Source organism: Leptodactylus fuscus, chromosome 1 (genome assembly GCF_031893055.1).
Source record: "Leptodactylus fuscus isolate aLepFus1 chromosome 1, aLepFus1.hap2, whole genome shotgun sequence".
In the NCBI taxonomy this organism is placed as follows: Eukaryota; Metazoa; Chordata; class Amphibia; order Anura; family Leptodactylidae; genus Leptodactylus; species Leptodactylus fuscus.
In genome coordinates this window covers 16,453,949-16,467,717 of record NC_134265.1, presented here as the reverse complement: position 1 = coordinate 16,467,717, position 13,769 = coordinate 16,453,949, and positions in this window count along the sequence as shown.

Below are 13,769 nucleotides of genomic sequence, written 5' to 3'. Positions count from 1 at the left end.
GAGGGGGGTGGGAGGAAATCCGCTGCTGAAAAACCTGAAAGGAAGGGGGGGGTTCATAAAAACAGCTTGTTGCTCCCTAACAAACGATCATAATGCAGTTTTTCGAGTGTCATGAGCGGTGTAAGGATTGAAGTCTATTAAAGGGAGATGTCTTTTAATAAACAGCGCCACATCTGTCCACTGGCTGTTTATGGTATTGCAGCTCCTCTACATTCACTTGTACAGACACAATCCTAAGACAGGTGAGGCGCCATCTTTATCTAATACTGACATTAGGGCAGCTTCAACAGATTAAGTCTTCTATGCAAAGGCATCTTGTCATGTGACCGGTTCTAAGAACATATTTAGAACAGTTGAGGTCACATGACAGGATATCCATACACAGGACCTTTAATCTCTTGAAGTCGCCATGGCAACCCCAGAGCAAGCACAATACCCACATCAATATAGCTGATTGACAGGATATCACAGTGCGCGCGTCTTCTCTCGGCCGTGTAGACCATGCTGGGTGAGAGTCTTACGTTTTATTTCATCCATCTATATTACGCCTTGAGTATAATTCATAATCTTAGAGCTCAGTATTTAAAATGCAAAAAAAATTCATCAATTTTTTATACTTCAAGGCTGAAAGACAAAGAGGAAAGCGAGAACGAGACGCTGAGAAACGGTTCGCAATCCTTTTCTCCCGATATTTTCCTGTGTGCACGTTCATGTGAATGGAGATCTATGGAATGGGATTTATAGAATATCTTTACTTTATTACATGTGTAAGTTTTTGGACACAGAGCTACAAATCTGTCACAAAGCCATTCTGTCGGCCACTAGGGGGCACTCACAGATCTGTCACATAAGAGCACAGCCGTATTATAGAACTACATGACAGTGTAGTAACACTAGATGGCGCTATCCTACTGCACAACCCCGGGGCGAGCATGTCCTTATAGATAACCTATAGGAAGTGTCACAAATAAGCACCAGATTAAGCACAAAGGTCATAGACGTGGTCATCGAAGGACCCAAAAAACACCTCACATGGAGGCTATATAATATATCTATGTATCGTTCTGACCACCATGACGTATCCGCCATCATGGCAGACTTGGTGGGAAGGGGCTGTCAGTGAAATATGAATTTAAACAGACACCACTAGGGGGAGCTCACTGCAAGAGGAAGCAGGAAGTACAATGGGCAGGGGGACTGGGAAGAGCTGGAGAGGGGCAGGAGAGTATCAGTGAGAGGATCAGTGAGTATGACGTATTTTATTAATTTATACCATTTAACTGGCCTGACAACCCCTTTAAAGAAGACATTTTACTACTTTGAACCGTTAAATTGCCACACCTCCTGGCTCCACAAATCGCCTTTCCCCACCTCACCAAACTCCAACGCTTTTAATTATTTCATAGGTACAGTTCTTCTGATTCTGGCGCAGTTGGAATTTTCTCTGTAGCCCGCACCGTTCCCGAGCAATCAGTGCAGTTATTTTTGGTGTCTGATAGGTTAACTAGACTCCCTCATAACGAGTAGGAGGCGTCAGACAGGAGCATCCACATGACATTAGGGAGTCTAGTTAGGATATTAAGGCACCCAAACTAACTTCACTGATTACTCAGGAACGGTGCGGGCTAGAGAGAAAATTCCAACTGCGCAGGAATCAGAGGAGCAAGAGGAATCGGAATGAAGAAAGGTTGTGTAGGTGGCGAAAGCCCCTCTTTACCACATGATGTTGCAACTGGAACATCCTAGCTAGGATCTCGAGATTTGGGTTTCCTGATCTGAGCCAGTTGACAGACATTTAGTCATGTGACTATAGTATGGCCCTGTATCCGAATGGAAACCACAATGGTCACCAATTCCATAATAGGAATTTAACCCCTGGAAAAAAAACATCAGCAAAACAGATTTTTGGATATTAAGTAACGAATCTCCCTCATATATTTTTTTTATCTCTGACTTTACCTTTAATATTTTATCCATGTTTTCTTATCTAATTTTTTTGGGACTTTCAAGATTTAGTATTGGGTAAAGAATCCGAATCCGAAAAAATGATCTCAGTATTTTTTTTAATATCATTATAGCTAAATTAAAATTGCACAAAATTTCTCGTTCTCTTTTTGTGAATGTAACTCGTGTAGATCTGCGTTCCGATTTTCAGTTCGGTTTCTGTATATTTTGTAAAATAATTTGACAATTTATTTTTTTATCATTTCAAAGATGGACGACTAGAATTTGCATTTACTTTGGGATCTTAGCTTATGTTTTCTTGTAAAAAAAAAAAAAAAAAAAATTATGCAATTGTTATTGATGGATTGAAAGAGCACAACCCCCAAAATTTAAAAAAATTAAAAAAAAAAAAAAAAAAAAGTAAAAATCAAAAATATAAATTTGTGGAATTCAGATTTCAAAAAATTCTATTTAGTTGTCCTAATGATTTCGTAAATATTGGATGTTTTTAGACAGATTTGGGGGGATGGGGGTAGCAAATGGTCACACTTTCCCAGGAACAGATACAAAAACTGAATAGAATTTGACAGGTTAAAGGTATCCTTATCTTTCAAACCCGTTTTTTTTCTAACACGTAGGAATAGCCTTAAGAAAGGCTATTCATCTCCTACCTTTCGATGTCTTCTCTGTGCCGCCGTTCGCTTCAAATTCCGGTGTTTGTCGGTATGTAAATGAGTTCTCTCGCAGCACTGGGGCGGCCCCAGCGCTCAAACAGCACTGGGGGCGGCCCCAATACTGTCAGAAAACTCTCCCGTACCGCCTCCATCTTCTTCTGGAACGAGGTATTCACCACGTCTTCTTCCAACGGTGTCTTCTAACTTCTAGGCCTCGGGCCTAGGGCAAGCCAACTACGCATGCCCACCGCCCACAAGAAAATGGCCGCTTCCAATACTGTGTAAGCGACCATCTTTCTTTTGGCCGGCAGGCATGCAAGGCCTAGAAGTTAGAAGACACTGCAGGAAGAAGACGCGGTGAATACCTCGTTCCAGATGAAGATGGAGGCGGCACTGAAGAAAGTTCTCTCGCAGCATTGGGGACGCCCTCAGTGCTGCGAGAGAACTCATTTACATACCAACAAGATCTGGGATTCCTACAGAACGGCGGCGCAGAGAAGGCAACGAAAGGTAGGAGAAGAATAGCCTTTTTAAAGGCTATTCCGACGTGTTAGTCAGAAGGAAAAGGGTTTGAAAGATAAGGATCCCTTTAATAATTTTTGGCTGTTTTTTTGTTTTTTTTATTATAGCTTGATAGAGGATGGAGTTTTGTTTTTCAGATCCACGACTCCGAATCCTCTACATAGCCATAAAGTAAAATGATAAAGTTGTGTTTACTCATAGCCACCACTAGAGAGAGCTCAGAAGCTTACTGCATACTGTGTTATGATAGAGATCAGTGTATAAAGAGTCTGCATAAGCTCCTGAGCTCCCTCTAGTGGTGCCTGCTGGCAGACAAATTTGTATCATGTAATTCTAGATGTATGCAAGAGGTTTGGAGCTTTGTATCAGGAAAACAAGACTCTGATGGCTAGAGAGATATATCAAGAATGAATCGGCACAGAATTTTGAACCTAGAATATAAGATGATAAACGTCGGCCTTTACCTTTAAGGGAAATATTCTTTAACCCTTTGTGTACTTTGGGATATTTTTATTATTCTTTCATTAGAAAGAAGTAATTGTAAGACTTTCATGATGAACACGTGGCCTCTATTTTTTGTGAATGTTCCTCAGTTGAATCTTAAGGAACGGTCTATATTTTGCATTATTTTTTATCGAATTTCAGTATAAAATGTGTAAAAATGGTGTTTTTAATTTCCCCTTTGACTTTGGATTTTGTTTCGGTTGTGATATGGCTGACTATGGTTGGGGTCGCTGTGAGGGGGAGGGGCCTGTATGGGGGGGGGCAATGTTGGACTTCTGTTGTTTTTGTAAATAATAATGATATATTTTTGTCCAACGGAGGGAAAAAAATCTAAAAAAAAAAAAAGAAAAAAAACTTAAGAGAAAAGGTGAGTCTTCTTGAACCTGCCTTAACCTATGGACCTATTGTGAATGCTCTGCGAGCAGGGAGTGTGCAGACTGTGCAGAAGCCTGGAAAAGAAGGGTTAAACAGTAAAACAACAAGAAATTATTAACGCAAATATTATAAGAATTCATTCCGAAATATCCCGCTCTCTCCAATGTAACTGCGGTCTATAGCACAAGATATATATATATATACAGTATATACCGAATAAGCACAAAGATACAGAGAATAATAGAAGCAATCAGGGAAGATCCAGAGAGAGGCCAGAAAATATTCTAGAATATTCTATACCATATCCCATAATATAGTCTGTACATGTATATAGAAGAATCTTGTTAGTCAGGTCATGGAGTTGGACGTGTCTGTCTGTCTGTCTATTTATCTATCTATCTATCTATTTATCTATCTATCTATCTATCTATTTATCTATCTATCTATCTATCTATTTATCTATCTATCATCTATCTATCTCCTATCTATCTCCTATCTATCTTCTATCTATCTAGCTATCTCCTATCTATCTATCTATCTATCTATCTATCTAGCTATCTCCTATCTATCTAGCTATCTCCTATCTATCTATCTATCTATCTATCTATCTATCTATCTAGCTATCTCCTATCTATCTATCTATCTATCTATCTATCTATCTATCTATCTATCTATCTATTTATCTATCTATCATCTATCTATCTATCTATCTATCTCCTATCTATCTATCTTCTATCTATCTATCTATCTCCTATCTATCTATCTATCTATCTATCTATCTATCTATCTATCTATCTATCTATCTATCATCTCCTATCTATCTATCTATCTATCTATCTATCTATCTCCTATCTATCTATCTATCTATCTATCTCCTATCTATCTATCTATCTATCTATCTATCTCCTATCTATCTATCTATCTATCTATCTTTCTAGCTATCTCCTATCTATCTATCTATCTATCTATCTATCTATCATCTATCTATCTATCTATCTCCTATCTATCTATCTATCTATCTATCTATCTAATTATCTATCTCCTATCTATCTATCTATCTATCTATCTATCTCCTCTCTATCTATCTATCTATCTATCTATCTATCTATCTCCTATCTATCTATCTATCTATCTATCTATCATCTATCTATCTATCTATCTATCTATCTATCTATCTATCTATCTATCTCCTATCTATCTATCTATCTATCTATCTCCTATCTATCTATCTATCTATCTATCTCCTATCTATCTATCTCCTATCTATCTATCTATCTATCTATCTATCTATCTATCTATCTATCTATCTATAGTATCTATCTATCTATCTCCTATCTATCTATCTATCTCCTATCTATCTATCTATCTCCTATCTATCTATCTATCTATCTATCTCTCTTTCTACCTATTTGTCTGTCTGTGACCTCCTCCTTCCCGCTCAGAGTATATGGATACCAGGCAGGGTTCGCGCTCTGGCAGACGAGGTCTGGACATGCATTACTCTGTCCTCCATTGACTTCATTGGTGCATGTAATACTTCATCTCCCCTGTAGTGGCCATTGCAGGGCAGATAATGAGTTGAGCAGTTGGGGGCGCCAGTGGCCAGACTATTGGTGAGCACCTTCTCACCTCAATGCCATTAAAGGGACCATCCCTTTAACAGCACCCATGTCACAAAGGTCATACATGACAACTATTTGACTTTTCAGTTCTTATTTCCTATGTTATTTTTAGATAGAAAGTTCCAGAATTACTGAATCGGTAAAATGTCCTCATACTTGGGTAAATGACTGGGCCGTGAAGAGGTAACTGCAAAGTGTCACATTTCGGAGTCAGAACTTTTAGTAAGCGGCCTCTTGCTGGTGCGTTGCATTGACGTTTGAGTTCTTTGTCTTGTGAGTTCACGCTTGAGTGTGAGTGTCCGTCCGGTATACAAGGCTGTGCCTTCTCTTTAGGAACAAGTAAGTGTGTGCTACAACATGTAAATGTAACGAAACCAACACTATGGATAATATCTGTGAATTTCTATGATGAGAATGTGCAATCTATGTAAGAATTTGTATTCAGTGAAAAGTCTCAATAAACTTGGTACTTGTAGCTTCCTGTGCTGTGCCGGCTGCTTCATGGGAAGGGAAGGGGACAATCCATACCAGGAGCAGAAGGGGTTAAATGGATGGAATGTCCAAGATTCCAAAAATGGAAGATTCCGCCAAGAACACTATAAGGAATCTTCAGCCATGAGTGTCCTAAGGAAACCAGAGTTCTTCACTTTGCCATGCCCCACACTCTCATTGTATGGCGGTATGATATAGGCATTCAATTATTCAGACATTGCCCCGCCCACTCATGTATAGGCCACACCTCCCACTGCTTTTATAGAAGAACTGTCACCAGGTCTGAAAAGCCCAATGACGTCCATCATCTGATCAGCTCTGTCACTCCCACCAGTCCAAATCCATTCAGCTACTCCACAGATATAAGCCTTTCTAATATTGATACAGATGTGGTTTATTAGGCAGGGGGGTAACACATCACAAAAACGTCCCGCCCTCACAGAAACCACAGTGCTCACTTGGCTAGTAGACCCTAATTTGCATCAACGCCCCGAGACATATCTGTGGAATAGCTGAATAGATTTGGATAAAACCTCAAAATCAGCGCCGATCAGATGATGGATGTCAGTGGGCTTGTCACTAACAGGTTCTCTATAAATCACGTCTTTGTGTGTAGCCAAAATCTAAGATTCCACACCCCAGCATCTTTAAGGAGGACGCAGCATCCTGCATTGTACAGAGTTCTGCCTCCTCTGACCATACTGCCACTTCTACGTTCATGTTCTCCCCCACACACAACTTACCTGATTTACACACCTACACACACAACACTGCTGCTTCCATGTTTCCTTCCTTCGCACGCAGCTCTTCTACCTCCATATTTCCTACCCTATAGCTGCCACTTTGTAACTTTCATGTTTCCTCCCTACACACAACCTGCTACCTCTGTGATTCCTCCACACTCAGATCTGTACCCTTAATGTCCCCCACACATCTTTGCTACCGTCACCTCCCCACACTCAGCTCTGCTACATCCACATCTGCCCCCACATTACCTGAACTTGTTGGACCCGAAACTTCCAAATACTTTCTGTAAGTTTCTTTTCCGGATTCCAGTGAGTTTAAGCTCTTGCGAAACGTTAGATTTGGTGTTTGTTCACAATGTTTACAGATCAATGTGAAATACGCCCAAAGATTGGAGTGAAACCAAGATGACCGCACGCAAGAACTACTACTCCCAGCTGGCGCCAACTGCAGGAAGTTGGCAGAAATCTGAGGGTCACTGCCTGGTTGGTATGAAAAGCTTCGCATTACTTTCCTCATAGCTGTCAGGGGTCAGGAGCGGCACAGTGTTCCGAGTGCTGGTGAGTAGTCTCAGCTTTGTACTCCACTTGGTAAAATGATTTTACTTAGAAGATTCCCTAAATATAAGTTGATCACATGGTTGTCCTACCCTGGGGGCCTCCAGCAATCCGCTGTCATCTGCAGGGCAACCCAACAACAAGTGTGCAAATGTCCTACAGCAACCCCAGAGGTGAACTGAAGAATTACACACTGCTCGATGAAATCATTAGGCTGTCCATACAGGAGGCGCTCTTGGAAGTTTCTCTCTGTTCTTGCTAACTGAAGTTTGTTACGAATGGGTGGCAGGACTCTCTGAATTCAGAATGGGCTAGTAGGGTCTTTTTTTAGAGGATTAGATGGATTATACCTGGGACGAAGTCAGAAGATTGGAACACGATCACATTTACTGTTATATAACATCTGCCATGTATGTGAACTGGACTTAGATCACCACAGGGGATGTACAATGAAATAACCATATACCCAACTATTACTATATTGCACCATGACAGCACAGGGGCAATCACTGCGGTGGGATACGACACCACATTGGACAAAACATAAGCCATAAAGTTGTCAGAATTGTAGAGCCATGTCTTATACGTACACTTCCTTTCTGTATTGTCTGTATAGGGGCGGACACAGTGGTGAACCCCCCCCCCCCCCCAGGTATTGAGTCCGGGGCGGGGGGATGTTCATCTTTTTAACGTCCACCTCAGACAGCGGGGAGGTTGGGGGCGCTAGTGGTAACATTACAATAAATACAATGCAGTAATAATCACAGGAGACGTCTTCCCACATTTTCAGGCCCCGAGTATAATAATCGGAGCCCATGGGGAGATGAGGGAACATAATAAACACTATTACTCACCTCTCCGGGATCCAATGTTAATCCTAGCAGGCTTTGGGCCTGTATGGTAATGTCCCAGATGTCACGTGGTCTGGGATATTACCATATAGGCCCAAGGTTTTGTGCTATCAGTAACAGCCTGTTTCCCTACAGGCCCAAAGCCTGTGCTACCAGTAACAGGCTATTACTACTAGCACAGGCTTCGGGCCTATATGGTAATATCCCAGACTACGTGACGTCTCGGAAATTACCCTATACTCGGACCCCTGTGTATAATAATAGTGGTAGTGAGATCGCGGCCTGGGCCCAGGACTGCTCACTGACGCCCTCCACGGCCTATAGTAAAAGGGAAGCGGGGCAGGCAGTAAGCAGGCCCTGGGAGGTAGGTGAATAGGGATACTCCAGCAGGTAGCGGCCTATTATAAAGCAAAAAAAAAAGTATGTTACTTACCGACCTCACCGCTTCTCCCACAGCGCTGAGACGCAGAGGTCTAAAACATTGCAGAAGAGGGGTCGTTCTTAGAGCAGCCTTCTCCTGCGCTAGTTTAGGGAAAAAAAGTTAAAAAACAAAATTGCCGCAGCTGCCACCCCCTTCAGAGTGCCACCTGAGGCCATTGCCTCGCCTCATTAGAGGTGCGGCGCTCGGCGGGCCATATTGTACACACACACCTCCGTCCTGTATTGTCTGTATAGGACCGGCCATATTGTAGACACACACTTCCTTCCTGTATTGTCTGTATAGGGGCGGCCATATTGGAGACATGCACTTTCCTCTTGTACTGTCTGTATTGTACTCAACTCTGCATTTGGGTGACACAGATAATGTTGAAGCCAGGTCATGCTTCCTGCAGCTCAGCACCTAAAATCTGAGACTGTCCCATTGAATCTGGGAAGTTTGAGATGTAGTCTATATGAAGTAATGGAGTACAGCCCTTACTTTAGTGATCAGAAAGTGACAGGTAGGCTCTATACAGAGCCTTATCTGTGTTTATAGCATTACTATTCTGCCTCATTTAGGCCTACACTACAATAAAAGAGCCATGAAGTCTCCCACCAGCTAATGATAATGAGATGATTCTGCAAATATGTCCAATGTTATACAGTAAAGCTGAGAAGTGAACTGCATACAGAGACTTATCTGTCTGGATAGTGTTACTATCTTATCTTATCTACATTTCCAGCAGCACAATAGATTTGCCATTACCTATCCCTTCTTTTAATGATAATGAGATGATTCTGCTCATTCTATCCCAATCTACACAGCAAAGCTGACAATTGAGCAATGTGCAGAGAATTATTGGTGTGTATAGTGTTACTATCCTGTCTTATCTAGGCCTCCAGCAGAACAATAGAGCTGTCATTGCCACCACTAATAATGATAATAGGGTGACTCTGCCCACATGTCCCAGTCTATACAACAGAGCTGAGAAGTGAGCTGTATACATTGCCTTATCTGTGTATTGCTATTGCTATTCTGCCCTATGGATGATTCAGCAGTGCTATAGAGCTGTCAGTAACTCCACCTATAATGATAGTGAGATGACTCTGCCCACATGTCCCAGTCTATACAACAGAGCTGAGAAGTGACATACAGAGCCTACATCTGTGTGTAGTGTAACCTATCTAAATCTCAAACCCTACAATAGAAATATCATGAACTCTCGAACCCACCACTGATAATGAGAGGACTCTGCTCAAATGTCCCAATCTATACAGCAAAGGCAAAAAGCCAATTGTCTAGTCTAATTGCAATATTCATCATAAAACTAAGATACATTTCGGTATTTATCTTGTTTTGCTTATTCCTGACCCCAGTAATGAAAAAACCCCACAAAGTACTGTCACTTACAGAACAATGGCGTCCTCTGCATGTACCGTACAGAATTGCGCGGCCCTTAAAGAACGTTCCTCTTTGTGGAGACTGTTTGACTCAAGTCACATTTTGTTCCCGATACATAAAAGTTCATCTTTTACCATTCCATAAAACTGATTTGTATAGAAGTACGAGCCGCGTCCTTGCTATTGAATAGGCAGAGGATACGGTTGCTAGGCGACGGGAGAATAACGCGGCGATACGTGCGAGGGCCACAACTCTGACATGATGGAATGGAGCGCCTAAATGTCCTATGGGCTGTTAACCTTTTCTCTCTCATATTTCAGAGATGTCTATGGAGAGGAGAGGGTCCTCCGGATAATTCATGAATATATTAGTCGCCGGCGCCGCTCTCAGTCGGAGGGATCCGTAATTTTCTGATGAGATCCTTCTGCTTTATAGTCCACCTGAACTTTCCATCAATCTCGTATTAGTCATGCTCTCCTCTCCTTGGCGACTTTATCAAGACTCTTACGGAAAAATTTCCTGACATTTCCGTTAATGGTGTTACTGATGGGGAAAGCGAATTATAAGCGATGACATTTAAAGGGGTCCTCCGAGACGTTAGCATAGATGGCCTATATTTAGGGTAATACCTCCTCAATGGTGGTTGCACCTCCAAGAGCAGCGCGGTCGACAGGGCGTAGGCCATCGATGTTAACCCATTGCCGCCTTGTGAAGTAACTATACGGTCCTAGGGGCCTCCATGATAGGTCTGACACTAAAGCCCCTGACTCTTAAGGGTCCTGGTTCCTCATCCTTAAAACCACTTAGTCATTACTTCTCGCCTACGACTCCTAGACATGGCCATTTTGACTCAAGGAATATCTGTGAGCTTCAGCCCTCAGGGATCTTTTGATCGAGGGTTTATTGAGATCCCATAGTGTAACAAGTGGAGACCTCCTTGGTTCTCTTGCAGTGTCTGGTGGTCCCTTGGTGTCCTCTTCCAGCCTCTGACTAATATCACCTCGGGGTCACCGATGAGGCCCCCTGTACATGTTGTTGTGTCCATGACCCCACCAGCTGTCATATATGGTGTAACGCACCCCCGGCCGCCTCCATAGTAGTGAATGTTACGAGTTTTGTTTGCAGTTTTGCCATTTCTCTTCTCTTTGGCACGTGGCCAGAGCTCTGGAGAACATTGCAATGACCACGAGCAGTCTGATGAAGGCGCCATATCCTAGACAGTCAGGGCCAGTCTGTGGAGCAGAGGAAATCCACAGCCGGATATCTTGGGTCGGTTCCAATGTTTTTCCACATTTACGGGAATCATTTTGAAATCCTCTTGACCATTAGAAGGAGGTCAGGGGAGATTCAGGGACTGGGGAGGGGGCGCAGGGACATGGACAGGAGGGGTCAAGTAAACAGTGTAGATAAGGAAAGTCCCGGCATGTCCTTCCTATAGATGTGGTCAGCAGAAAGCGGAGGAGTCTCAGCTATCCAAGAAGAAAATGGCTTTGTATTGTATTAAGCAGAATATCTACATATACAGCCCAGTATATACAGTACACTACATATACAGCCCAGTATATACAGTATACTACATATACAGCCCAGTATATACAGTATATACAGTACACTACATATACAGCCTAGTATATACAGTACACTACATATACAGCTCAGTATATACAGTATATACAGTACACTACATATACAGCCCAGTATATACAGTATATACAGTACACTACATATACAGCCCAGTATATACAGTACACTACATATACAGCCCAGTATACTGTATACAGTACATTACATATACAGCCCAGTATATACAGTACACTACATATACAGCACAGTATATACATTATATACAGTACACTACATATACAGCCCAGTATATACAGTATATACAGTACACTACATATACAGCCCAGTATATACAGTACACTACATATACAGCCCATTATATACAGTATATACAGTACACTACATATACAGCCCAGTATATACAGTACACTATAGATACAGCACAGTATATACAGTATATACAGTACACTACATATACAGCCCAGTATATACAGTACATTACATATACAGCCCAGTATATACAGTACACTACATATACAGCCCAGTATATACAGTACATTACATATACAGCCCATTATATACAGTATATACAGTACACTATATATACAGCACAGTATATACAGTACACTACATATACAGCCCATTATATACAGTATATACAGTACATTACATATATAGCCCAGTATATATAGTACACTACATATACAGCACAGTATATACAGTACACTATATATACAGCACAGTATATACAGTACACTACATATACAGCCTAGTATATACAGTACACTACATATACAGCACAGTATATACAGTACACTATAGATACAGCCCAGTATATACATTACAGTATATATACAGCCCAGTATATACAGTACACTACATATACAGCCCAGTATATGATGTGATGTTTTTGCCCCATGGTCTGGGATTGGAAAAAGAAGATGTCCCCGCCCCTGAGGACTATGCCAGGTCTGACTCCTCCTCGTGGGAGGGGACTGGATAAGAAATCAGGGCTCATTCTTTTAAAATAATTAATGTAATGTTTGAATTTTTTATTTGATCATCATCCACGATGGGGAGGGTCTTGGGAAGAGAGTTTGCAATTTGCTTTATCTACCGAAGGCACCAAACTACCTTGTTGAAGAAATCTCACCCTAGACATCTAGACCACTAGTGACAATGGCCTTATAGCGTATCAGTTTGCTTGCAGGTTTCGGAGGGAGTGGTGCGTGGTGTAAAATTAACCAGTGCAAACACAGACCCTGGACTCTTAGTTGATGTGAGAAACCAATATAGACAGAAGAAGCAGCAGCCAGAACGGTGAGTCCTCTACCTTGCTTGTAGTGTATATCTGCAGGGGTCTTTGTAAAATATTGCCCCAGGGACATGGTGGGGGCAGAGTGCATCTTTATAGAATGAACCCCAACCTGATACTGCCTTTTGCAAGGCTGTTGAGATGCACAAGAGCAGATCACCATGTCACATCCGGGGACAGCTACTTTACAAGGTGCAGTTCTTGGACATGCCTGAGAATTGCAGCAGCGCACTGCTAGAGCCGAGAGCGTTACTGCTATACTGACTGTGTATATAAATACATGACAAGGAGGTCCTTAGCGCACATTTTGATGAATTTTTGTGAGCCCATCTGCCAGGGACAAGGTGACCTTTTATATAGGACCCTACAGTACCAAGATCCACCACTAGAGATAGATGAACGTCCCAAGAATCGTTGCACTTCAGGTTCGGCTGGCTCGGGACTCAGATTCGTTTTCAGTTGAACAAGTTCCTCATTCACCTGTTTGTTTCTTGAAGAGGTTGGGAATTCTGAACAGCTACAAGGATCCCTGGACTATAACCTGATCACAAAGTGCCCTGCTTGGACTCTCAGGGATCAGCTTTAATCTGTGGGCACACCTGGCTGTAAGTGTTTGGTTTCCCTGCAGCTCCCCCACAGGGAAAACTAAGCATTACACATTGTCTATTCACATCAATGGGTTGTCTGGGGGATACAGGTCCTCCAGAGAGAGAGAGAGAGAGAGAGAGAGAGAGAGACGCTCTTTGTAACTGCTCCCCTGTCCGACCAATGATCAGAGGATCCC